At 56.0% G+C, this 23,957-nt stretch overlaps 1 protein-coding gene across 19 annotated transcripts in view; it reads left to right on the top strand.

Moving 5' to 3' along the window:
- The window catches only part of GRB10 (growth factor receptor bound protein 10), a 104,604-nt gene that overhangs the window by 8,260 nt on the left and 72,387 nt on the right, over nt 1-23,957 (top strand). Inside the window, exon 1 of one of the 19 annotated variants that reach the window (XM_036327238.1) lies at nt 1,704-1,817. The exons of 15 other annotated variants lie outside the window; for them this stretch is intronic. The gene's annotated coding sequence lies outside the window, so the exon portion shown is untranslated. Of the gene's footprint in view, nt 1-1,703; nt 1,818-2,109; nt 2,130-2,154; nt 2,291-3,142; nt 3,612-23,957 lie in introns of those variants that run through there. 3 more of the 19 variants (XM_036327240.1, XM_036327241.1, XM_036327239.1) reach the window with 3 other exon arrangements.

Raw genomic sequence — 23,957 nt, 5'->3', positions numbered from 1 at the left:
GCCGGCCGGCCGCTGGCCCTGCAGGGCGCCTCCCTCCGCAGCCCCTCTCCCCTCGGCACCCCGCTGCCTTCTGCGTCTGCTCGCGGGCCGTGTCCGAGCGGCGGCGGTTCCTGTCCCCCTGCCTTTCTATCCCCCAGCTCCTCTACTGCGTGCTCTGCGGGGAGGGCCCCTGCCCACGGGTCCGTCTGTCGCCCTGAGTGCAAGCCCCTTAACCTGTCCACGCCTCCCTCCGCCGCGGTGGTGGCAGGGGTGTGTGTGTGCAGGGACTACGGGTCGCAGATGTCCCATATCCATTTCCTTGCTATCCTTTTAAATTCATGTCTTTTCTCTGTGCTGTCCCAATAGCTTTATGCCTGTGGCTTCAAGACATAGTCTGTGCCTTCTTTGGTGTTCCTGCCGGCATTTTGGGGAGGGGAGTTAGACCATCCTGACTCTGGACAACTAGAAATGGCTGGCTTTGGGGGGTCACAGGGTCCCCCAGGCGGGTGGGGAGAATGGAGACTGGCCACATGTCTGACGGGTGGTGGGTCTGAGATTTCCCCCTCCGCCCCCAGCGCAGTGTTCTGTGCGGTTTCAGGGGTGGGTAAGGAGGACTTTGGGGTTCTGTGAGTGGCCAGTATGCGCCCTTGCTCAGTAGGGTGGAGGGGGTTCGTGGGGAGGGCTGTTTTTTTTTGTGGGCTTTTATTTTGGATTGCCATGAGAACCAGGGGTCCGCATCAGGACAATGGAGGGCCCCTGGGGGGCCTCATGGCATGACCCCCGCACACCAGGCCTGGTCCTGGGATCCCTGTGGTGGACATGGACCAGGCCCTGCTAGCCTCCGCCCCTTCCTCAGAAGTGCCTCTCCTGGAGGTGGAGGAGTGGGGGGCGGGGGCTCCGCTGTAGGCCCGTGCAGAGTGTTGGGGTGTGCCCCACTGGGCAGATTTGGAAGTGGCTTCCCTACTTCTCCGTGGGGGATGGAGCACACCAGGCTGTGTCAGAGGCCAGGGACCCCGGGATCTGGTGCTGTGCGCCCAGCTCCCCAGTCCATCCGGCCGTGGAGCTGTGCTGCCAGCCGACCAGCTGAGCGGCCTCCCCTACTGCGACTTGTGCCCGCGCCCAGCGGTGCGCGCACAGCGACTTTGTGCGGCAATTCCCGCGCCGCGGGTGCCGGTGCAGCGGGCGAACCCTCGGCGCCGTGGTTCCGTGGTTCCGTGGTCCGCTCTGCACTTCACCGGCGGACCCGGAGCCGCTGGGCGTTCTGTGCCCGCGCCCGCAGCAGCCCCGTGCGCGCAGGAGCCGGCGCGGCAGCCCGCTCAGCGTTGCCAGGCAGCGCAGGTGCCGCGCGGCGCTCGGAGCGCTTCAGCACTTCGGCCAGCGGACCAGCTGAGCGTGTTCCCACGCTGCGCGCTCGGCCTCGGCCCAGCCGCGTGCGCCCAGCGACCCCGTGCGGCCGCCCCGCGAGGTGCCGGGCACCGGAAGTCCCACCCTCGGCGCGCGCCGCGGTCCGCTTCAGCACTTCGGCCAGCGGACCAGCTGAGCCGGCTCCCACGCCAGGCCGGGCGCCCGGTGCCGCCTGTGCCCGCGCCCGGCCGCCCGCGCGCGGCGACCCCGTGCCGCAGGTGCCGCTCAGCAGGTGCCCGGCACTGAGGGGGGCGCCGCGGCCGGCCCTCCGTGCTGTGGCGCCGTGGTCCGCTTCGGCCGACGGACTCGCCGGGCGCACCGTGCCGCGGGTGCCCGCGCCCGGCCGCAGGCGCGCAGTGACCCCGTCTGCCAAGTTCCTCTCGGCTCGGCGGGTGACGGACACCGACGTGAGGGCCCCGGAAGTCCCACCCGCGGTACGTCTCTGCGGTCCCGCTTCTGCGCCGGCCTGGCGGACCAACCGAGTGGGCTCCCAGGCTGCGCTGCCCCGGCCCCGCCGTGAGCGCGCGTGACCCCCGGCGCCAAGTCCCGCTGAGCGGGGAAACCGGAAGTCCCACCCGCGCGCGGTACGGCAAGCCGGCGGGGCAGACCAGTGGAGCGGGCTCCCAGGCTGCTTCCTACGCACTGCGCGGCCGTGCCCCAGCCCAGCCGTGAGCGCGCAGTGACCCCACGCGCCCAGTCCTGCTCAGTGGGTGCCGGGCGCCAATGAACCGGAAGTCCCACCCGCGGTACGGCACGCCGGCCGGGCAGACCAGCTGGGCGGGCTCCGGTGCTCCGCACCGCGCCCGGCGTTCCGCGCCGCCGTGCCCCAGCCCGGCCGTGCGCGCGGCGACCCCATGCGGCAAGTCCCGCTCAGCCGGTGCCGGGCACCGACGCAGGGGCACCAGAGGTACCACCCGCGGTGAGGCTCTGCGGTCCACTCGGGCGCCCCGGCCAGCGAACCAGCTGGGCAGTCTCCTACGCCGCGCACTGCGCCTGCGCAGCCTGCGCCCCTGCCCAGCCGTGTGCGCGCAGCGACCCCGTGCGGCAAGGCTGGCGCACAGAGCGCGGGTACGCGGGTGCACCGGCGATCCTTTCCGCGGTGTGGCTCTCGAGACCGCGGCACGCAGGCCGGCGGAGCGGCTGGGCGGTCTCCTGCGCTGCGCACTGCGCTCTGCGCAGCCGGTGCCCCCGCCCAGCCACGCACACGCAGCGGCTCCATGCTGCAAGTCTCGCCACAGCGGGTACGTGGGTGCACCGACGGTGCCTTCCGCGGTGTGGCTCTGTTGTCCGCGCGGCGCGCAGGCCAGGCCGGCGGGCCAGCTGGGCGGGCTCCGACGCTGCGCATTGTGCACTGCGCACGACGTGGCCGGTGCCCCCGCCCAGCCGTGTGCGCGCAGCGACCCCCTGCGGCAAGTCCCGCGCGCGCACAGCGGGTGCCGGGCCTGGCGCGGGTGCACCGACAGCCCCTTCCGCGGTGTGGCTCTCTTGTCCGCTTCTGCGTGCTCGCCGGTCGGCCGGCCCTGCAGCCGGCCGCTTTGTCCCCGCCGCCTGTGTGGTCCGGGGGCTCCGGTTGCCGCGTGTTTTTCAGACGCGCCGCCCCCCCCCCCCCCCCCCAGCTCGGGCGGCGGCCATGGCCGCCCGCGGAGACCTGGGCCCAGTAGCCTCTGTGGATGGTAGCTATCCCACTTGTGATATTAATTGTTTAATATGGAACAAGTAATGACTCTCCCAGATCCATCCGCCCCTATCTTTTCGCCTAGCGGCGGGCGGGCAGTGGTGCGGGAGCGGCTGGAGAAAGATGAATTTCAAGGCCTGCCTGTACTGCTTTTAAACCTTGATGACGTATATGTCACATTGCCCCTTTCTCCAAAAATTCGCCTCCGCCATCACTATCCAGGGACCCTTTCAGAGGACTGAGGTGAAGAGAAGATGTGGGGAGAGCTCACACGCCTGATGGCGTTCCACGCACTGCTCCGAGCACGTGGGGCTCTCTCGCCCCGGCTCTGCAGAAAAAACAATCAGATCACCTTGTTCACATATTGATTGTCCCTTTGATCCACTGCGGTCTGCCCGTTCATGGCAAGAGCCCCCGCCGGGGAGATGATCAAGGTCTGGGAGGCATCTGCCTGCACCCAGGTAGCTGCCGCGTGGGGACGCTGCGGTCTGCACTGCCCAGTACTTCCCTGCTCTCCTGGCGAGTGCGCGTGGGCACCTGCCCGTTGTTCTCTGTGAGTATGAAGGTGCGACAACCATGGGGGTTAGACGGGGTGATGCCCCAAAGCGCTGGCCTCAGAGGCTGGTCGGAAGAGGCCATGGGACCAGGCGCTGCCTTGGTCTCGTGCATGGCTGGGCCCTTTGGTTTCTGGGAGGCCAGCTGGGTTGCCCCTGTGGGGTGGGAGCGGGCCTCACACCCTGTCCCTTTAGCTCGGTGAGGGTGGGGTGGGGGGGGCAGTTTGAGCGGGTTCTTCTGGGGTTTTCCTGTCCTCTGGTGCTCCCTCCAGTAAGGGTGGTCGGGGCCGCAGGAGAGCAGGCAGCTTTGGGGTGTTCCACCCGACACCAGGGCAGGCTTCCTTGTGGGGTGAGGTGTTGGGTGTTAGTGTTGGTGGCTCAGTTGGGTGGGTGCCCTGAGGGTGGGCGCCCGGGGCTCTCCTTGCTCCTGTAGCAGTGAGCAGGGAGGACAGGCCGAGACTCTGGGCAGAGGGTGCTGCCCACCACCTGTGGGAGAGCAGGAGGCGGGGGGCAGCGGGTGCAGGAATTTCAGGGCGGTAGACGACTCGTGTGAGCTACTTGTAACATCTTCGAAGGCTTTCCAGCCCCAGTCGCCACCCAGAGCTGGGTTTCTGAACTCCCAGAGAACACTGAATCTTTTGAATCTTGGAATTTGGCGACATTTCAAACTCCATCGACGCTCAACCCTCGAGGTCCCACAGAAGCCGGGCAGCCTCTCGGGGTGTGTCCTGTGATTTAGTAAGAATGTCTTAGGCAACCGCGGTGCAGGAGCAGGTGCGCATTCCTCTCCGACGGGCAGGCTGCACTCCCATGATGCTCAGGTGGAGGAATGCTCGGCCAGGACCAGGCGTCATGTCATGGAGGTGTGACCTCTGACCCTCCTGCTTGAGACCCCGACCTCACCGCTGGTCCCCAGGCCCCACCCTCGCCTCGGAAGCCCAGTGTCCGGGGTTTGGCCCTGGACTCGCGGGTCGAGGTGAAGCCCCGTGAGGAGCGGTGCCTGGCTCAGACGTCACCCGGCTCGGGGGCTGCGTCTGGGCCTGGTGACCAGGTGGCCTTCTGAGCTGGAGTCGGAACGTTGGCAGCCCCCACCTCCCAGAACCCTCGCCTCCCCCGGGAGGCCACGGGCAGGACGAGAGGTGGCCGTAGGCTGGTCTGAGCCCTGGGCCCCTGGGCGTGGGGGGAGCGTGAGAAGAAGCCGTTGTGTGGGCCGTCTCGTTTCTGCCTTTTTCATCGACTTTAAAAAGAAGTTGGCTCTGTCCCCAGGGCTCACCCAGCACCACCCAGGCAGGACACCGGCAAGCACGCCCGGCGTTTAGCGTGGTCACACATCAGATCCAAAATCGGTGTGAGCGGCCGGGGTCGGCCGGACTTGGTAGGGTTCACGGGTTGGAAATGAACCGTGCGGCGTGGATTTATCAGGAAAATTCTCCCCTTGCCCCCCCCCCCGGGTGGAGTGGCATCGCCCCTCCCCACGCTGGGGGAAGTTAAGTAAAGGGACGGGAAAACGCCGAGCAGTGCCGCAGAGGAGGGGCCTCTGCTAGGGGAGAGGAGAGACCCTAAATGTGTCCGTGGCCCCTTTAAGTCCCGCTCCTGCTGTCTCTCCTCTGTGTCTGTGTGAGTGTGGCCAGAGTGCTGGTGACTCACTTGGTCATTTGCCTGTGTCACCTGGGATAAGAAGTTATTGTGAGGTTTTGGGGGTTTTTTTTGCTAATTTTTTTCCTTTTTTTATTGGATTTATTGGGGTGACATTGGTTAATAAGTTAATATAGCATAAGAGTTTTGAGGAGGACACGGGCTGGCTTTCGACAAGGACCTGTTCAGTCATTCATCCAGCAGATGTTTGCGGAAGCACCTGACCTGTCTGTCCCCGCCCACTCAGACGGAGAAGAGACACGCGTGGGGGAGGGGAGGGGAGGGAGGCGCAGGGGTGGCGTGGGTGGACTCGAAAATTAAGAAGTCATAGAAAGGTTTCTTTCACTCACTTTCCTGGAGGGCGCTGGCGGATTTCAGGACTGACACCAGTTAAATATTAACCGTGTCTGCAAACAGCAGTGTTATCTCCTAGAGATGGTGTTAAAATGCAGATTCCAGCTCAGGGAGCGGGCTGGGGCCTGAGACCCTCTGTCCACCTCCCCCGGGGCGCCACCGTGCTGGGCCGCGCTCCGAACATGTTCCCTCCCATTCTGTCTTCAGTTTCTTTTTCTCTAGAAAGCCCCCCGAAAAGGACACTTTCCCCTGCGAGAGCTGTTACTTCGTCGGGGAACCTGCCCAGTGTCTTCAGCGACCAGCCGGGCGCTGTTGCGAGTGGCGCTCTCCTGTGCCCTCTCCGCGCTGGACTCCACTTATGACCATGTGCCTGCGGTCCTGCTGGGATGCTTCCTTGGGTTCCCCCGGGTTTTATTCGGTGGTTTCTCTCTCGTTTATGATAAGAACACGTAGAAAGGTCTGGAACCTTCTGAGCCTTGAATGGCCTGGAGCTGATGCTGCCGGCCTTCATTTGAGGAGTGTGTGTGGGGGGTGTCCCCACTGAGCACCCCACTCCTGCGGAGGCCCTGCTGAGGACTGCGAGGGCCCCAGGCAGTGGCGGGGGATGAGGCCGGTGCCCAAGGGAGGCTGCCAGTCTGGCCCGGCCTGTATTGTTAGTGTGAGCTCCGGCCCGGGTGGGGCTGGGTGTCCTCCCAGCAGCGTGTGTCGTAGTCTGGTCTGCGTGTCGGGGTTCACGCCACATCACCTCTTCTTCGTTAGACCTTTTGAACCATCACCCAATTCCTTCCTTGGATAATGGGTCATGGACCGTTGGGGACTTGCATTCTTGCCTCCCCTAGTTGCTCAACACACGTGTCGCTGGACCCCATGGGGCTGGGGGCCCGTTCCTTCCCTCGCCGTCCTCTCTGGGGCACCCCCTAGGTACACGGTGATGTTGGACCGCGCAGTGCTTCCGGAAGGCCAGCCGATGAGCTGATATCCGGGGCCACGTGTGCTCGGAAATGTCGGGGTCGATAAAGTTCACGTCTTATGGCATCTCCTAACTTCCAGAAAACTTGGTGTGACACTCCAAGAGGAAGATAGAGTATGGTGGTTCCAGGTTTGGGGGCACAGCACCCCTTTTTGTGCTGATTATGTCATGGGCCTAGTCTTTTATAGAGCACCCTCTCTTTTTTCAAAAGCAGCTTTATTGAGATGCAATTCACAAATCAGTTTACCCAATTAAAGTGTACAGGTCCATTACAATGAATATACTCAGATATGTGCAATTAGTTTGGTGTGTAGATACATGAATGTAGTATATACAGTGTCCAGTTAGGATAGTCACAGATAGGCACACCCTTGCCACCACGGTCACTTTTACTTTTTTTAAAAAAAATATATGTTTTGCCCTAACAAGTTTGGCTCAGTGGATAGAGCGTCGGCCTGCGGACTGAAGGGTCCCAGGTTCGACTCCGGTCAAGGGCATGTGCCTTGGTTGCGGGCACATTCCCAGTGGGGAGTGTGCAGGAGGCAGCTGATGGATGTTTCTCTCTCATCGATGTTTCTCACTCTCTATCCCTTCCCCTTCCTCTCTGTAAGGAATCAATAAAATATATTTTAAAAAAATATGTTTTTATTGATTTCAGAGAGGAAGAGGGAGAGAGAGAGAAACACCAACAGTGAGAGAGAATCATTGATCAGCTGCTTCCTGCACGGCCCCCTCTGGGGATCGAGCCCAAAACCCGGGCATGTGCCCTGATGGGGAATTGAACTGTGATCGCGTGGTTCTTGTGTCGATACTCAACCACTGAGCCACATCGGCTGGGCCACACTCACTTTTAGAGTAACTCGAGACACCAGAAAAAGCCCTCTACTCTGTCACCGCTCGTCCGCCATCACCCCGCCAATCCTACCAACCACTGCTCTGCTCGCCGTCCCTGTAGATCTCTCTGTTTGGGGATTTTTATGGCTGAGATCATATAATAGGTGGTTCTGTGGCTGGCTTCTTTCACGTAGCGAAATGTTTGCAAGGTTTCTCCATGTATAGCACATGTCGCGATTTCATTTTCACGGCTGAACAATATTACTCTTCCCTTGTATGTACATAACACCTTTTGTTTCTCCATTCATCTGTCTTTGAGTATTTGGGTTGTTTGGACCTTTTGACTGTTGGGAATGATGCATTCATCAACATTGGTTTGGCCCACAGCTCTCTGTCTGAGTCCCTGCTTCCAGTTTTTTTGGGTATATACCAAGAAGTAGAACTGCGGATTACATGGTAAGTCTATATTTAGCGTTTTGAGGAATTGCTGTATGTAAAATGGAGGCTGCACCATTTTACATTCTTGTCAGCAGTGCACAAGGGTTCCAATTTCTCCACATCCTCACCAGCACTTGGAATTTTCCAATTTTTTTTTAAATAGCTGTCCTAAGTGGGGTGAAGTGCTATCTCATTGTGGTTTTGATTTGCATTTCGTTATTGACTTGTTTTTCAATATATTATGATATTAATCCCTTTATCAGGTAGTTGATTTGCAGCTATTTTGTCCCATACTGCAGGTTATCTTTTCACTCTCTTGTTCTCAAAACAACAACAACAAACAAACTAAAAAAAAAACCACAAAAGTTTTAAAATGTATATATATATATATATATATATATATATATATATTTCCTGTGAGTTAAAATTATTTTTATTGTGAACAATACATATATTTCTTTAACATTATTGTAAAAATTTTAAAGACTTTTTTTGTGTTTATGCCTATAACAAAATTGGGAAGAAGGTACAGAGATTTCCCATAAATCATTTGCTCCCACACATGCGTTGCCTTCCCTTCCCTTTTTTTTTTTTTTTTTTTTTTACCAAGACTGAAACTACACAGCAACATGTAATCATAATCACCCAAAGTTCATAGTTTACCTTACTTTACTTTGTTGTACATTCTATGGGTTTGGACAAAAGTATAATGACATATTTATCATAATATACAAAGTATTTTCTTTTTTTTCCCATCGATCCAATATAATTTTTATTTTAATTTTTAATTCTTTATTGTTTAAAGTATTACATAAGTCTCCCTTTTTCCCCATTGACCTCTCCCCAGGCGCCCCCATCCCCTAAAAATATTCTGATGGGGTTTAATTTATCTATTTTATTCCTTTGGTTCCTTTACTCAAGTGTCTTATCCAATAAGTCATTGCCAAGCCCAGTGTCATGAAGGTTTCCCTGCTGTCTTCTAAGAGCTGTGTGGTTTTAGCTCTTGCATTTAGGTCTTTGATCCATCTTGAAGTAATTTTTGTTTACAGTGTAAGGTCAGAGTTCACCCCATTCCTTTGCATGTGGATGTCCAGTTCCCCCAGAAGCCTTTGCTGAAAAGACTCTTCTTCCCATTGACTGGTCTCGGCACCTTATTGAAAGTCTCCCCGCTGGGTATGTGAGGGTTTGCTTTCTGGGCTCGCTCTCCTACTCCATTCGTCTGTGTGCCCGTCCTTATGCCAGTATCACATTCTTTGGACTACTGTAGCCTTGTAGTAAGTTTTGAAATCAGGAAGTGTGAGTCCTCCAACATTGAGCTTCTTTTTCAATGTTGTTTTGGCAATTCAGGGTCCCTTGAGGATCCATATGAATTTTGGATGGCTTTTTATATTTCTGCAAACACACACACACACAAAATAAACATTGGTGAGTAACTGTAGATTATTTTGACTTAACAATATCAAGTCTTCCAATCCATGAACATGAGATGTCTTCTCTTAAGTAGATCTTTCTATTCTTGTAGATATTTGTGTAGTCTTCAGTGTACACCTCTTGGTGAAATTTATTTGTAACTATTTCATTCTTAATGCTATTGTAAATAGAATTGTTTTTAAATTTCACTTTCAGATTGTTCATTGTTAGAATATAGAAATACAATTGATTTTTGCAGGTTAACTTTGTATTCTCTAACTTTGATGAATTTATTAACTCCAGTATTTTTTGTGTGTGTGTCTAGACTTTAAAGTTTTCTATGTACAAAACTGTTATCTGGGGACAGAGATAATTTTAGTTTTTCTTTCCAATTTAGATACCTTTTATTTCTTTTCCATGCCTGATTGTTCCCATTCTATATTGGATAGAAGTGGTGAAGGCAGGCATCCTTGACTTGTTTCTGATCTTAGAAGAAAAGCTTTTACTTTTTTGCCGTCAAGTATGAAGTTATCTGAGAGTTTTCCATATGTGGAAAAGATCCCCCAAATTTCATATGTTGAAATCCTAGTAGAGGGAGCCATTGGGAAGTGATTAGGGTTCAGCCATCATGAATGGGATCAGTGCCCTTATAAAACAGAACCCAAAGATCTCTCTAGCTCCTTATGCCACGTGAGGATACAATGAGAATCTGTGACCAGGAATAGATCTATCACCTGACCATGCTGGCACCCTCATCTGAGACTCCAGCCTCCACGACTGTGAGCAATACATTTTTGTTGTTTATAAGCCATCCAGTCGGTAGTATTTTGTTATAGCAGCCCAAATGGACCAAGACACCTTCTATTTTTAGTTTGAGTGTTGTTGTTTTTTATCATGAAAGAGTGTTCAATTTTGTTAAATGCATTTTCTCCATCAATTGAGGCTTTTTTCCCTTTTCAGTCTATTGATGTGGTGTGATGTGTTGTATTACACTGATTGCTTTGTGTACATTGAACTATCCTTGCATTCCATGCATAAATCCCACTTGGTCAGGTGTATAATCCCTTAAACACACTGCTGAATTTGGTTTGCTGGTATTTTGTTGAGGAATTTTTGCATCAGTATTCATCAAAGATACTGGTTTATAGTTTTCTGGCAGTGTCTTTGGCTTAAGTATCAGGGCAATTCTTGCTTCATAGAATGAGTCACAGTGTGTTCCCTCCTCAGTCTTTTGGAAGAGTTTGGGAAGGATTGATTTGAATATTTCTTCTAAAGCTGGGCAGAATTCTTCAATGAAGCTATCTAGTTCAGTGCCCTTTTTTTTTTTAATCCAGAGAATTTTTATTATTAATTTAATTTATTTACCAGTTATAAATCCATTCATATTTTCTGTTTCTTCATGATTTTGTTTTGGTAGATGGTGTGTTTCTAGGAATTTGCCCATTGCATTTAGATTATCTAATTGTTGACATACAGTTAGTTGTTCATAGTATTCTCTTATAAATTGTTTTATTTCTGTAAATTCAGTGGTGGTATCAGTAGTTTCATTTCCCATTTTAGCGATTGATTTGAGGCCTCTCTTTTTTCCTTAGGCAGTAGAGCTAAAGGTTTGTCAATTTTGTTGATTTTTTTTTAAAGAACCAACTTTTGGTTTTGTTGATCTTTCTCTATTTCTTTTCTATCCTATATTTCATTTACCATTGCTCTAATCTTTACTCTTTCCTCCCTTTTGTTAGCTTTTGGTTTAGTTTGTTCTTTTTGTGGTTCTATAAAGTAAATTTAGGTTATTTGAAGTATTTTTTTTTAAAGAAGCATTTATAGCTGTAAAATTCCTTCTTAGCACTGCTTTTGCAGCATCCATAATTTTTGATGTGTTGTTTTTATTTGTCCCAAGATATTTTAAAATTTCTCTTGTGATTTTTTTTTCTTTGACCCATTGGCTTTTAAAGAGTGTGTTAGTTTCTGCATATTTTTGAATTTTCCAGTTTTGCTTCTGCTGTGGATTTTTAGTTTCATTCTATTGTGGTTGGAAAGATCCTTTTTATGACTTCAATATTTTAAAATTTCTTAAGACTTCTTTTGTGGCCAGTATATGGTTTATCCTTGAGGATTTTCCATATGCATTCGAAAAAAAATGTGTATTTTGCTGTGACTGGGTGGAGTGTTCTGACTGCGTCGGTGATATCCAAGGGACTTACAGTGTTGATCTTTAGGCGGCCTTCTCTCTCCATTTCTGAAAGGGGAGATTCAGGGCTTCAACTATGATTACAGAACTGCCCTTTCTCCTTCCCCTTCTGCCCATGTTGGCCTCATACCCTTTGGGGCTGTCATATTTGGTGCAGGCATGTTTATAGTTGTTACATATTTTGGGCGAATTGACCTTTACTCAATATATAATGTCCTTCTTTGTCTTTGCACAGTTTACACTTGGAGTGTATGTTGGCCGACGTTGGTATAGCCACCTAACTCTCTTTTTATTACCACTAACATGAAAAATCTTTTCCATCTTTTTACTTCCAATCCAGTTGTGTCTTTGGATCTAAAGTGAGTCTCCTGTAGACAGCATTTAGTTGGATTAGCTGTTTTTTCTCCATTTTCCCCATCTCTGCCTTTTGATTGGAGAGCTTAAGCATTTACATTTAGTTATGGACAAAGACGTGCCTCTTCCGTTTTGCTGGCGAGTGTGTGTGTGTGTGTGTGTACACGTGTGCATCTTAGAGCGCTCTTTGCCTTTCATTTCTCTAGAATGCCCTCCGGACGGCACCCTTATGCTTGAAGGAAGACTGCTTGGATGTGAACATTTGCAGGATAAATGACCTTCAGAGAGCCCTTTACAGAACGCGGAAGCTTGAGTTGGGGGTTGGTGGGGCTCTGGGCACCACAGGACGCCCGGTGGGAAGATGGGGTGGGGTCTGCGTGTGTCCCCGTAACTCCAGCGCCTGCCGGACAGGGTCCCGTGCTGCTGACTGGGACGAGGAGCGCAGGAATGGGCCTGGGCGGGGCGGGTCCTGACCCCCTTCGCGCTGACTCTCCCAGGGCCGCCCTGGAGCCACAGGACAGCCTGGGGGTGGGGTGGGGGGGTTAGAGGAGTGTCTCCCTTCTTGAGGGCACGGGGCCTCCCGACGGTCAGACTCCGGGTCAGGGGCGTGGGCTGCAGTGCAAGGGTGAGACCGACTCTCTTGGGTCCTTGGACCCTAGTCACAGGCTCTTTGCCCCCCCCCCCCCCCCCCCGAGCGCCCTCGGAGGAGGAGAAAGGGGGAAGGGAGAGCTCGCGTCCCCCCGAAAGCCCACCGCTCCAGTGAGGGGGGCACGTGGCCTCGCAAAGGGCCTCATTGAGGGCGGTGGATTCTTTACTCTCAGGGTTTGTAAATATTAAAATTGCAAGTAAATTCCTTGCACAGTAGGTCTGTCATGCTCGCTCCCTGGGGAAGTTCTTGGGGAAAGATTCCCTGTCCTTGCCGGTCCTGGGCTCGTGGCTCCAGAAAGGTCTGGAAGCCATGGAGTCTGCCCTGTGCTGCCCTGTGAGGCCCCTGCCGTCCCCTTTGTCCGGCTGCGGAGGCCCCTCCTGGCCCGGAGCTGCAGGCCTTGGGTGCAGGGGCTGTGTGTCGCGCTGCGACTCTCCCAGCCTCACCCCCTGCCCCCTCCCGTCTGCATGTCTCAAAATGTCCGAGCTCCTCGGGGTGGTCCGGGCCTGGAGGAGCCCAGCGCCATCTCACCTAGCCTCTGACTTCTGTCTCGTTCTGGGGGCGCACGTGTGCCGTTGGGGTTTACTTGACTCTTTTTTAATCACCTCTCGGGGTGGGTTTGGGTTTCCCGAGGGCGAGGACTGCAAGTGGGGTGCCCGGTTCTCCCCCCCCGCCCCCCCCCCATCCTCTCCCCCCCATGGGGTGCGGCCTCTGGGATAGCAGTGGGTATTAGGAAGGTCCTGGCCCCATTTAGCAGGTAAGTCTCCGTTCTCAGGGCAGAAATAGATCCTCTTTCCCCAGCGAGCATGTGCTCGGGCCTGGGCGTGGCCATCCCACAGCAGAGAGCGAGGGGGAGCGAGGGGGCCCAGCGCTCCCCCCCCCCCCCCCCCCGGCAGTGTTCCACACAGGCTGTGGCTCTGGCCTCCACGTCACCAAGCAGTTAACACAGAAGGGAGCGCACAGCCAACGCCACATTCGCAGGGAATGACTGCATTTCTCTGGGGGAGGGGAGGGGGGGGTCTACCCCTGGAAGCTGCCGAGTGTGGGGCCCTGGTTTCACCCGGGAGAGAGCGAGGCCAAGCGGTGACGCCCTGGTGTCTGGAGGGTCAGGAGCCCCAGGGAGGCCGCAGCTGGGACTCGGCTCGAAAACTGGAAAGGCTGGCTGTGTGACATTTTCCCTCTGACCCTCCCCTTTGGGTGCTTACTCCGGAGGCAGGAAAGAATGTTCTAACTGGCTCAGCGATGCGCCTCTGCCAGCAGCCGGCAGGACGGGCCCTCCTCTGAGGTCACCACCTCCGGGTCCCCGGCCCGAGCCCCCCAATGGAATGCCGCCCGGCCGCCCTGGTGGGGGCACTTATTTTCGTGGCGGCGTCTGGTGAAGAGCCCTGAGTGTGATCGAGAAAATATTTCCTGAACAAAGACGTCTCCTCCCTTTCTGGTGGGGAGGGTCCCCTGCCCTGGCTCCTGCCCCCGGCCCCTCAGGGGGCCCCCCCGGGCGGGGCCACGCCGTGGAGGCGGCCGTTCTCCCACTGTTTGCTCCCGAGGCCCTGAAACTTGCCGGTGACTGGAGAGCCTCCGGGGCTGGGGTTTTGTGGCCACACGTGTTGGTAGCTGCCATGTTAGAAACGAGGACAGAAACTTAGAAAACAGTCATCCCTCCCTCCACAGAGGAATAATACGCGCGTTCTTTTAAAGCACAAGTAGCATCTTTTTTGTTTTTGGTTTTTTTTTAAATCTTCACTCGAGGATATTTTTCCATGGACTTTTTTTTAGAGAGAGTGGGAGGGAGGGGAAGAGATGGAGAGAGAAACTTCCATGTGAGAGAGACTCACCGATTGGTTGCCTCCTGCACACACCCAGCCTGGGGCCAGGGATGACCAAGCCTGCATCCGAGGCCTGTGCCCTTGGCCAGAATCGAACCCGGGACCCTTCAGCCCACTGGCCAACACTCTGTCCCCTGAGCCAAACTGGCCAGGGCCCGACTAGCAGCTGCTGAGGAGAAAACGCTGTTTCTCACGTCCAAGGAAAGCTCCCAAGAGGGAAAGGCCCGATGCCGTGAGCACCGGCCGGCGACGTTGGCCTCGCGGGGACGTGTTGCCCAGCGCGGGGGCAGGGCGGCCGGGCCGCGGCGAGGGCCTCTTAGGCGGTGCTGAGGGCGACGCGTGTCAGCTGGAGCTCGGAGGGGCCCTGAAGACACCCGTGCATTCAGCCCCAGATCGGGGGGGCCTGTCTTATGTTGTCCTTTTTAGGTTAAAATGTGTAAGATGTGGAGGCGGCATGGAAATGAGAACACCCCCCTGACGGGACTCAGCCCAGGCGCTTAGCCTCGGGGGGTGGTGAGTTTGGGGGGGGGGACGAGGGCAGCGCTGCCGGTGGATGGAAGCTCCGCCCGAACCCGGGGCCAGGAAGCACGGGCCGTCCCAGTGTCACCCACGCCCGCACCCGCCCAGTGCTGGCCCCCAGAGTGTCCGTCCTCGGCTGCATTGGTGGGTGGGGGACCACAGGGCATAGAGAGGCGACGTGAGACGGCATCGCTCTCAGGAGCACCTGAGAGCGTTCTGGGGCCCGGGGCCTAGGCCAGTGGCCGGCAAACTGCGGCTCGCGAGCCCCATGCGGCTCTTTGGCCCCTTGAGTGTGGCTCTTCCTAAGCCTTAGGAGCACCCTAATTAAGTTAATAATAATGTACCTACCTATGTAGTTTAAGTTTAAAAAATTTGGCTCTCAAAAGAAATTTCAATCATTGTCCTGTTGATATTTGGCTCTGTGGACTGATGAGTTTGCCGACCACTGGCCTAGGCTGTCCATGCGAGAGCCCAGCAAGAGAGAAGAGGCAGCCCCAGCCAGGCCCAGTGCCTCCCTGCCTCCCGGGACCCAGTGCTATCGCAGTGTAACTCCCAGCCCTGGAGCCCAGCGTGTGGGGGTGATGGCTCTGACCTTTGGGGACAGTGGGATTTAGACAACCTCCATCTAGAAAGATTCGGGTTCACTTCAGGGATCTTTATGTTACAGGAGACCCTTTGCGGCTGGTCTGTTGGGACTGTACTAATAGCTCTGTGGCCGGGAGAGGAATTAAGCCTCGCAGTGCTGAGTGTGGAGTCCACGGTGGAGCTGAAGTCTGAGCCAGCTCTGCCCTGGACACGCCAGGCCGCTCACGGAGGCTCCCGCTGAGTGAGGAGCGGTGCCTCGTTCACGGGCACTCACCTGGGCGCAGGTGGGCTCCTGCGTGACCTGGTGGGGACGCCAGCCACCCCGGCGGCCCCCGAGGCAGAGAGGGAAACACTGTGATGCTCTGTAAAATACAAAGTCCTGGGGGGAGGGGTAGTGGTGGTGAGGTGCACCCATAGCTTGGGTAATGTTGATAATGGGCGATACTCAGAGTGGTCGTGGCATTTAAACACAGCTGAGTCGGTTGCCTCCAGGTTTGGGGCGGTGAGTCTTGCGGGGGTGGGGGCGAGGGCAGCAGCACTGGGGGGGGGGATGGAAGGAGGCCCTGTGCCTTCTCACTCAAAACGATTGCTGCCTGAACAGCGAATTGGTGTGTTTTTCTCCACAAACAAACGTGTCTTCACTTACTTAACTCTCTCTTTTTTTTTTTAACTACCAAGGAACGAACGAAAAAGCACAAGAAGTAAAAAGAGAGGGGAGAAGTCCTTGCCGTGTTTCTAGAAACAGGCTGAGCCGAGCCGCCTGGGTGCTGCGGTCTCGCTCATGTGACTCCCCGAGCACTTAATGGCCTCATTGTCTTAGGGGCACAGCAGCGATTTCTCTGGAATTCCTAGAAAGGGCGGGAGAGCCAGCCCTTGGCCAGAGGGAAGACACAGCCCTGAGAATCACCAGGACTCAGCGCCAGCGTGGAGGGTGGGGGCGGGAAGGACGGAGCGGCACCCAGTCCCACGGGTCTGAAACTTGAGGAAAGCGCTTCTTACTAGAAGAAAAATTCTAGAATCACACACGTAATGCAGGCTCGCTATTGTCATGCGTCCAGCGCCGAGTCTGCAGAGAGGGGAGTCCCCTCGCTGCCACCTCTGCCCATGCTCCGGGCCTCCCCGTGGGTCCCCGCTGCGCAGGGTCCCGCTCTGCGTGGGGTTGGTGACAGGCCCTCACCTTGGGGACGCTGCCCCGTGACGCCAGTGTGGCCTCCCTCCCCTGCGCCTTAGCTCTATCCCCCCCCCGACCCCCCCCCCCCCCCCCCCCCGTATCTTTGCCCCTGACAGCTGCAGCGAGTTCCCTCTTCCCAGGCTCCGATCAGCACTTGGGGGCCCTGAATCATTCGCTCCTGGCAGCGGGTCGGCCCGGCTGTTTCTCTCTCGTTTTACGGCCGGGGGCGGGGGTGGGGGGTGGGGGGGGGGGGACTGAGGCCGGCCGGTGGCCGCTGCAGGCTGGGCTGTCTGGCCCCGCGGGCCGAGCACCCTCAGCCTGAAAGTAGGGGTTTGTTGAATGTCTAAATAGTCACTGTTATTATTCCAAATATTTAGTGTGAGAAAGCTAAACAGAAGGAAAACTTTATGTTAACTCAGGAATTTTTGGAAGATATCAAAGATCCTACACAAAAATCAAGAGGCCCTTTCTGAAATATTTTGGAAGGACATGAAGACCTTTATTTACTTATTTATTTACTTTTACCCAAGTTCATAGATTCTTTAACATTTCAAGTTAAAGTCACATGTCGTGCCTGACCATAACGCGGTGAGTTAGGGCTGAGAGAGGTCCTTTAATGACTCCGAGGGGCAGCGCGCAGACCCAGGCGGGACGCTGGATGCCTGTGGGTCTGGCCTGGGGCGCTGGGGGCTCTGGGGGGGGCCCGGGCCCGGCCGGGGGGCCGGGTGGTGAACAAGGCGGAGGTGTGTGTGCCGCCGCTCTGTGCCATGCCTGTGGCTTGGGGCCGCTGCGAGAGGGGAGTCCTGTGTCGCAGCCGCCTTTCAGTTCACAAGGTCAGCGATCATATGGTCTTCATTTTGTTGACTGTAAAGTTCAATAATCACTTTCTTAAAACGAGACAGACGTGGTCGACGTGGTGAGCTTCCCAGGCGACTCCATGCTATTTTTCTTTAATTACAGATTCTTTTTTTTGTGTGTGTGTGTGCCCATTATGAGAAGAAAAGCCCGCCTCCCTAGGGTGTGCTGTAAGTCGGAAGGCGGGTGCATGACAGGGACGGTCGGAAGCCGTCCCGGGGCCTCCGAACCGGAGTCCAGGGGAGGACGGGGAGCCCCGGGCCCCGAGGATCAGGAAGGACCGAGGTTCGTCTCCCAGCACCAGCCCGGCGTCATCTCAGAGACCCTCAGACCCTCCTTTTAAACGAGTGTGGTCAGTTTGGCTGTGAGCATGTCGGGCTCTTCCTCCACGTCATCGCCAGACTTTGCAGACGTTTTCCCCGCGAGGCTGGACGCAGGCGCCGCTCATGAAGTGCCCTCCCCTGGTCGGTGGTGTCAGCCTGGAGCGGGCCCATTGCCGGGCCCCGTGTGACCCCTCTCCCCCCTGAAGGCCCGCGGTCCTCTCAACGGCAAGGCTTTACCGCCCGCAGGTGGCCGTGTCAGCCCCTGACGGGAGCCCCGTCCTTCGGGCCCCAGTGAGTGATAGCTGGTATTCGTTGGACATTTACCCGCATTAGCCCCCAGTCTTTGCTGGCTTTTTAGCTCACGTCACCCTCATCGCAGCCCTGGAGGGAGACACTTTTCAGGGTGATTTGGGGGCTCGGGACGCCGAGGCTCACTGAGTTCTCCGATTTCGCCCAGACGTCACGCGCTGAGATGGGGCAGTGACAGGAGACGGCCCAGGCCCCCGGACTCCCACGCCCCATCTCTGCCCGGGTGCCGGCGAGCCCTTCTTGGTGGTTTTCTAGGTTCTCCCACGCCAGGCAGGCAAGGGTGGCTGTTTTCAGGGAGGGTTGGTTTACGGTGACATGGTGGAGTGATCTCCCTCCCGAGGACCCCACTCCACAGTCAGTGAGCAGCTCACACACACAGGCAGTGGCACTGCTGCGGCTGGGGGCTGATCGGCTTGGGGCTGACCTCCCTCCCAAGTCACTGAGTGGTCTCATTCGCACCCGGGGAGACCCAGAGGCATTCCACTACGACCTAAATCCCCCCTCCGCCCCGCAGGAGAGGCCTCTGTTAAACATTGATTGAGTCAGGATCGATCAATGCATGTCATTGCAGGCAGAGTGTAACAATAGGCCCTTTATTTCAGCTCTCCGTGGGGTCCCCGACCTGCTCCCTGGGTCATCTCCCTCCCTGTCTTCACTCATTCCCCACTTTCAGTGCCATTTAAACCCAGCTTCCTCACAGTCTAACTAGAAATGGGGTGGCGTCTGCCTTCCCCTTTCCTGGGGCAGGAAGTCACCGCTGAGCCACACGGCCACTTTGACCTTCAAGGTCAGAGCCACAAGTCTATCTTGAGAGACTCCCGCACATTGGCCTTGCGTCCTCCTCTCTGGGTGTCCTCTGTGACAGCAGCTTCCCTGCTGGTTCTGTTTATGCTCCTCCATGTCCCCTCTCGGTTCCCCCATTAGCCGTGCTCCCGCTATTCACTTCTTAGTAAACAGGTCCCTGATGACCCTTGTGAAACTACGCACAGGGCAGGATTGCAGCAAACAGGTGATCGCCTTGTTACGTTGGGTTCAGAAACACTGGCGTCTGGGCCCCTTGTTCCCTGATGGAAAGAATCTGAAGATCAGGAAGATCAAAGAGGAAACATAATCTGCGCTCTCCCTGCTCGGGAGTCACTGGGAGCTGTAGCTTGTTGGCACTTGTTTGTTTCCAGAGTGTTTGCCATTCTGGTGGAAGCATGCTTGGGATGGCTGCTCTCAACTCCTTGCCAGGCAGTCCCAGCCCAGGTCATCTCAGTGCTGGGACCTGCTGCCTGTCGCTCTCCCCATTCAGAGGCATGCGATTGGCCCGCTTCTCGGTGTGGTGGGTGATTTTCAGTTGTGTGCTGGACATCTTGGGCTTATGTGGTGAGATCCTGTTTCATCATCTTAGCAAGCAGCATCCCTGTTGAGGTGCCACAGGTGGGTATGCGGGTGGGTGTCCGACGCCTGCCTGCGGGGCCCCAGCCACAGCAACGGGGCGAGGCCCAGCACCTCCTCACAGTCAGTTTGGGTGGATGCTCAGCCCCTCCTTGGCCCCACTCAGACCTTCCCAGGGCTTTGTGTCCCTGTGGCCGAGTGGATGGAAACGCAGCTTCCCTCTGTCCCCCCTCACACACACACACACTTAGGAGCAGGGTAGGGGTGGGTAGAGGGCCCACACGCGCAGCCTCATCACTTGTGGGGGAACTCAGCTACCACGGGACCCTGCTGGCGTGGAAAGCGGTGGGGGAGGAGAAATACCGACGGGCCCTGCTTCAGGAGGCCGCAGGGGTGGAGGCCAAGCTCCCCACTGGACCCCACCGCCTTCCCCCGGCAGGGGATCGGGTGTCGGCTTCCACCGGTGGGAGACCGAAAATCAGCCCCTGCTTGGTCAGCACACCCACCCCAGGGGACGGGAGTGTGGTCACCTGCTTCTGCCAGTCAGAGGCCGGGCGGAGGGTGGAAAATTAGCTCCTGCCGCCCTGGAACCAGAATGTGTGGGGGCGGTTTTCCAGCGGGGCCCGCCTGGAATAGAGGAGGGCTTTGTGGAGAAGGGTTTGGGTTCAGTTAGACCACCCTTTTCCCAGCCCTTTGTGGTTGGGGAGGGGGAGGGGACCGGCTTCTTGAAGCGTTTCTTGTCTGGGCCTGTCGGCGGCTCCTATTGGAGATTCCTGCAGTGGCCTGGCCAGGATTTATGGGAGGCGATAAGGAGTGTCAGCCACAGGGCACGGCCTCGGCCCTCTTTTCTTCCTTTCTTTTTTTCCTTTTTTAAGTTTTTCTCTCTAAATTTTTTTTGTTAGATTGATTTCCACATGTTTTATGGTTTTGCTGATAAGGTGGACAATCTGCTTTGACATTATATTTTCTGAGTTTATTGCGGATGCACAGAAACTTCATGTTTTTTCCTGCACACCCGTCCGTCATGTTTCTGCCTCTCTAGCTCCCAGCGATAAACAAGCGTCCTTTCTTGCCGTCTGCGTGGCGCCATGCTTTTCACACTTGTGTGATTTTTGTGGGTGATTTTGCTGTTGAAACGGCCTGAAGCACAGCGCCGGCCGCTCCTCCGTGGACGGGGCTGGGCCTTGGCCGGCAGCTCGTGCGCCCCCCGAGCTTCACTGGGGCATGACTAGGGGTGCGCGGCCCGCCGTGCCTTCTGGGCTGTCTTCAGACAGAGGCACGTGAGAGCTTGAGCGACCGAGGCGCGCACTGTGAGCAGAGGCTGGTGGAACCCTCTCCGTGCGGCCTCCTAGGGCCCCGGGCTGGGCAGCCACTGCTTGGCTGTCTGAGGTGGCTCCGTAGGATTGAGCTACCGCAGGTAATAAAGTTCACATATCGAACAGGGGAGACAATTGGATGCGTTTTGATAGACGTTTCCTCCTGTGAAACCATCTCCACAGAGTCCTAGAGATAAGTCCATCCCCCCATCGGCTCTGTCCTGGGCCTCTGCCCGTCCTCCCTCCCGGCCTTCCGCTGGGCCCTCCCTCTCAGGAGGGACTCATGGGCATCTTCTAGGGTGCCACGTCCAGGGAAAAATGTCTTTTGTCCGGCCTCTCACTCAGCATAACTACTCCGACCTGAATCTGTGTTGCAACCTGGAGCAATCGCTTGTTCCTTGATCTTGGTGCCTCATGTATAGAGCGTGGCGGTCGGCCGGGCCCCTGTGGGTGGGTATTTGAATTGCTTCCAGGTTTGGGGGTGTTTCAGTGCATCTCTCCAGATTGCAGGAGTGCGGTGTCCTTCCTCCCGCCCTCCGCCCTGGATCGTGCTGCTCCCGCGGAGGTCCTGGTGGCCGGTCCCCGGCGTGGTGTGGGTCTACAGTCGTCTGGCTGTTGTCGGGGGGAGAACGGGGGGAGAACTGGGGGGACAGGAAGACCATGCCCAAGGCCAGCCAAGGCAGCGGGCACCGCACCACACTCAGGTGTCCCCTGTGGGGTCCACACCTTGCGAATTCTCACCGAGTCTGATCTGCACGCCAGGGGCCAGACCATGCGGGTCCTCTGAGTCTCCCCATTTTATCAGTTTTACTCGCCCTTTTGGTGGGTAAAGGTGATTGCTTGGCGCACAGGGCTCCCCTCTCTTCCCACCTTGCCCAGACGGGGGTGCGGCAGACCCATCTTTCTGGCCAGCGGGGAGTTAGCTTGGGACTCTGGCGATCAGCACCGGCTAAATCTGGGGCCCCGGCGACTGACCGTCTAAGCCAGCGTTTTCAGCCCCTGCACCGCAGGGGTTTCTACACACGCAACCCCTGACGCTTCAGTCGGGGCACGGAGCCCTTTCTCTTAGGTTGTCAAATCTAAAAAGGCCAGCAGCCAGCACAACAGGCCTCCCATGTGGATCCGTCACAATTAGACCTATCGTTCTGGTCAGATCGGCCAGAAGTAGTTTGATGTGCTGTAGAATTTTAGGAATGACTTCACGTGTGCCACGCGATGGAAAGGCTGGAAACCGCTGCTCTGCGCTGGAGCTGTCTTTGTCGCCCTGTGAAGTGGCCAGCGCCGTGGAAGGGAGCGCGTGTGTCCTTGTGATGGAGACATGTGCGTCTTCTGGCGTTGGCGGTGGGCATGGCTGCACCTCACGCATGTGGGGACTCGAGCATGATTATCGAGAGATTCCCGGCTGCCCTGGTCATTGGGAACTACGGGGAGCGTGCGCCAGCACTTCTAGGTGTCTCACCCCCAGAAGGACTCAACATGTTTGTCGCCATGGCAGCGTTGACTGCCCAGGCCGGCGCCGTGGGGGAAGGTGACAGTGGGAACCTTGGGGTGTGCATGTGCTTAGGGAGAAACCAGAAGAGACCAGCGAGGCAACCTCTTGCTTTCTTGTTCTTTTGTTATTTTTCTTGTGTCTTTGGTCCTTAGACAATGTCCTAGCTCATGCGACGTTTCAGATTTGCGTGAGATGTGCCTGGCCAGAGCAGCAGCCACCACGACGTTCCCGACAGCCACTCTTGCAGTTGTGCAAAGCCCTTCTGCCGGCCCCTCCCCGGCCCCGAGGGCCCCCGGGGGAGCAGGGGAGCTTCCCCGTGGAGAGCTCCCTACCTCCCTACGGCGCCTGTGTCTCCATGTGACCCGTAGGCCAGACATTCCAACTGTCGTCAAGAAATAGATTTCCCTTTTTTCTCCGGGCGAGGGGGGCAGCCTGGCGACAGGGCTGCCGCAGGAGCGGGCTGGCCGGCCGGAGCCGTTCACGCTATGTTGAAAGGAGGATTACTTTTTTTTAGCTGCAGTCGCAATTAGGGGGGATGGAGGAATGTAATGACATGCCATGAGATTTATGATAAGCAGGACAGGCTCTGAGCAGAACCAACAGCTGAGGCCTAAAGACAGGGCGGCGGGGGGAGGGCGGGGGGAGGAGAGGGGCCTCTCAGGGGTGCTCCTTTCTTTGTGCTGTCCAGGGTGATTTTGACCAATCACGTCACAGATAAATGACTCCGTGTCCCAGGGTCCAGAGGGTGCGTGATGGATGCGATGACTTCATCGGCAGATTATTGCTGTCTTCGTTATTGCAGTTCTCAGAACAGGGGGGCGGGGGTGGAGGGGGGAGAAATATGGCTTTGAAAATGGCAGGTCCTGCAAATTATGCGAATTTCAGAAAAAGAAAAAGAAAAAAAAAAGAAAAAAACACCGATACCTCCGGTGGTTATTTATAGCCAGTCTGATATGGAAGGCTAGTGTGGGCAGGGCAGGCACACACCGAGTTTTGGGGGAGAGCGAAGTAACGAAACATTCCATTGTATTATTATACAAGAAAGAATTCTGGATTAAAAATTCAAACGCGATGCAAGATGTGTTTTCCAACACCTGGGACTTGGGAGTTTGAAGACTCCTTAGCATCATCTGTCTAGCGGAGTCTAAACCGGTTCAACTTACTTTAAGTGCGAAGTCGGAGTGTCTTTTGTTTTGTTTTTTAATGTGTTTTCTTTTTCTCACCCTCCCCCGCGTGCAGGTGAGCCCGGGCGCCGTGCTGCGTTGCTGCTGTGGGGTGTGTGTGTGTGGCTCTGGGCACCCAGGTCCCCGTCTGAGAAGCACCAAGGACCCGAGGTTCCTGCAGCTCCCGCTCGGGATGCGCGGCTGAGTGGGGAGGGCGGGAGCCGAGCGTGTTTTTTGAGATTCGTTCAGGGAATGAGATAATGCCACGCCCGCCAGCACTCGCATTTAACCAGAGACCTCAGTCCCGCATCTGGGTGTGTCCTTCAGATAGAACTTCTTGGGGCTTTTCTCCAGTTTCTTCTCCTTTTTTTTTTTTTTTAATGTATATTTTAATTTCAGAGAGGAAGGGAGAGGGAGAACGAGAGATAGAAACGTCAATGATGAGAGAATCATGGATCGGCTGCCTCCTGCACGCCCCCCACAGGGGATGGACCTGCAACCGGGCCTGTGCCCTGACCGGGACTCGAACCCTGACCTCCTGGTTCATAGGTCGACGCTCAGCCACTGAGCCACGCCGGCCGGG

This window comes from Myotis myotis, unplaced genomic scaffold (assembly GCF_014108235.1).
Source record: "Myotis myotis isolate mMyoMyo1 unplaced genomic scaffold, mMyoMyo1.p scaffold_m19_p_11, whole genome shotgun sequence".
NCBI classification, from domain to species: Eukaryota; Metazoa; Chordata; class Mammalia; order Chiroptera; family Vespertilionidae; genus Myotis; species Myotis myotis.
Note: the sequence above shows the minus strand (reverse complement) of the source record. Positions and strands in the feature narration are given on the sequence as shown.